Source organism: Sinocyclocheilus grahami, unplaced genomic scaffold (genome assembly GCF_001515645.1).
Source record: "Sinocyclocheilus grahami isolate Dianchi unplaced genomic scaffold, SAMN03320097.WGS_v1.1 scaffold319.1, whole genome shotgun sequence".
NCBI classification, from domain to species: domain Eukaryota; kingdom Metazoa; phylum Chordata; class Actinopteri; order Cypriniformes; family Cyprinidae; genus Sinocyclocheilus; species Sinocyclocheilus grahami.
The window spans coordinates 651,125-653,871 of NW_015505498.1; the positions used below are offsets into that span (position 1 = coordinate 651,125).

The window sequence follows — 2,747 nt, forward strand, 5'->3', positions numbered from 1 at the left end:
AATTTAGGCAATAATTAAAGCAAAAGGTGCCCCTACCAAGTATTTGGTACATGTACAGTAAATTAACATACTTTCCAGAAGGCAATTCACTAAAAATGTTTTTTTTTTATGAAGTATTCTAAGAAGTATTCTAATTTGTTGAGATAGTGAATTGGTGGGTTTTTGTTAAATGTGAGCCAAAATCATCACAATTAAAAGAACCAAAGACTTCAACTACTTCAGTCTGTGTGCATTGAATTTATTTAATACACGAGTTTCACAATTTGAGTTGAATTACTGAAATAAATTAACTTTTCCATGACATTCTAATTTATTGAGATGCACCTGTATAACATGGCCACGAATTAAGAATTTGTTCCCACTACTGGTTTATTTGTAGCCATGATTTACTAATTTGTTCCCTCACAGAAACAGTAAAATGTGGTCATGAATGAACAAATTGTAAGAACAAGTTCTTAATTTGCTGCCACGATATAATTTTTGTTCCTGCATGTCATGTGCAGAACTCTGTAATTTTGTGAATGCATCTTCTGGTGAAAACAAAAGACTTCTCTTTCCAATCATTTAGTCCACTTAAACCAGCCCTTTCACAATCAACTGCAACTCACATTCATTTTTGAACTCGATGCAAAAATCCAATCGACAACAACCAATGAATATCACCATGTCCCCACCCTAATTTTTTCTTTTTTAATAATCCATTACACTCGGATCAACACCACAATAAACACAATCTGCCATGACTTTAAGTTGTCCTCCAGGCAAAGAGAAATTACTAATATTTATATAATATTTCAGAATGTCTGCTATCACCTGAAATGAGAAGCAAGCATCTATATTCATAAGGGTAAATTGTCATATAAAAGTTTCATTATATGGTAATGCATGAAAACAAAAAACAATTCCCCTTAAAAAAAAGTCTTATTTTACAGCACATATTAACATCTTTTATAAACAGGCAGAAAAAAGGCTTTGATTTTTCAGAACATTTGAATATAGTGAAATAATAGTTTTGTTTAAAAGTAAATATTAATAATATTTGTAATAGTATTCCTGTATTTTGAGGCAAAGCTGTTACTATAAGTTGAGACACTGACACACATATGATATATACGACAGATATTATGAGTCTGAATCAGATGTCTCACCATCAGCAGAGGCCGTAGCGATCAGTTGACCAGTGTAGTTAAAACACACATCCAACACCTCATCATTATGACCCAAGAGAGTAGCCAAACACTGACCGCTGTCTGCGTCCCACACCTACACACACAAACTGTTATATAACACACACACAAACCACACCACGACCCGAAATAACCTCACAAACACACTGTGTATTAGTCAGATTGAGTGAATTCCATTAGAGAGTGGGCATCGCTCTGCCCTGCTCACTCATGAAGGGTGCAGTGTGTGTCCCCTTCAGTGGAATTTGCCCATTCTCTTAATTTAACACAGACATACATGCAGACATCTCAGTGCTATTATCTAACCACAGACACACCAAATGAACTGACACTGACAAAAGCTGCTAAAAAGCTGAGAAGGACTTTGTCTCACTGTGTTTTCGAGAAACATCAGACTGTGCTGAATAATTAAGAGCCCTCACACTTCTAGGAACAGACAGACAATCAGAGGAAGAGAGTTACTCAGACAGATCAAATGGGTCACATTAAAACATTAAAGGGGTCACATTCATGAAAAATAGAATTGTCCTTCATCTTTTAAAATAAAAGAGTTCAGTCGTGTACCATGTAAATATAGTTTCAGAACTTGCAAAAACGTCTTATTCCAGATTTACTGGAACCTTGCTACATAAATATATAAATATAAACTAATAACCAAATTCATTTGATTCAGCATCTTGCTATCACACTGCTTCTGATGCAACCGACAAACACTGGGAAGGGAAAAACTCAATTTGGATGCAAAATTATTATAAACAAACCTCAGGGGGGAAATCATAATTTAAGAGGCTCTTTCATGAGACAGAACGAGAGTGAAGAGAGACAGAAACCTTGCAGGTTTTATCCAGAGAGGCCGTGACGATGAGGGAACAGTCCCAGTTGAACTGAACGCAGCTGATTTCTCCTCGGTGACCTGTGAGAATGTGAACTTTGCTAGAAGAGACAGACAAAATACACAATGTCACTAGGCTGTCTGAAATGTCAAGTCACATTTATTCAGGGCTTCTAATTTGCACAAATTAAGGACCTAAAAAGGTCTTAAATCAGAGCAGAAAGACTTGTGGTATTAAATGTATTTTTCTTTAAATAACCTTATATCATTCAAGATATATATTTACTTCAAATTGAAATGGAATCAAATTCAAATTGAAGATAGTTGACTTGTTTTCTGAGAAGTTCCACAAAATTAAGTGTGAAATATCTCTCAATGAGGTATGAAATTAGTTTTCCTTGATTTTTCTGAGCCCATACATTGGCAGATATTTGTTCTTGTTTTACTCATAAACTCACTTCATTTTGATCAATTTCTCTGAAAACATGACTTCTTATCTTGCTATTTTACTTCTCAATGTATCTTAATTTAAGAAACTTTAGACATTTGCACTGGATAACAAGACAAAACTACTGAAGAAGAACAGCATTTGTGTGTGTGTGTGATCAGTAGGTACGGTAAAAGTTAAAAGTTATCAAAGATAATATTATAAAATACCCAAGACGCGTCACTCGTATTGGTTTGAATGGGGAACAATATCAATATGGCCGCTGAACGAAGCCCCGCCT

At 34.9% G+C, this 2,747-nt stretch overlaps 1 long non-coding RNA gene across 1 annotated transcript in view; it reads right to left on the minus strand.

Annotated features, from left to right (window-relative positions):
• Positions 1 to 2,122, minus strand: part of LOC107602116 (uncharacterized) — a 3,473-nt gene extending 1,351 nt beyond the window's left edge. Inside the window, exons 1-2 of the long non-coding RNA XR_001610998.1 lie at positions 2,018 to 2,122; positions 1,149 to 1,263 (exon numbers count right to left, since the gene is read on the minus strand). This is a non-coding gene — a long non-coding RNA (uncharacterized lncRNA). The remainder of the gene's footprint in view (positions 1 to 1,148; positions 1,264 to 2,017) is intronic.
• Positions 2,123 to 2,747: the final 625 nt, after the last annotated feature.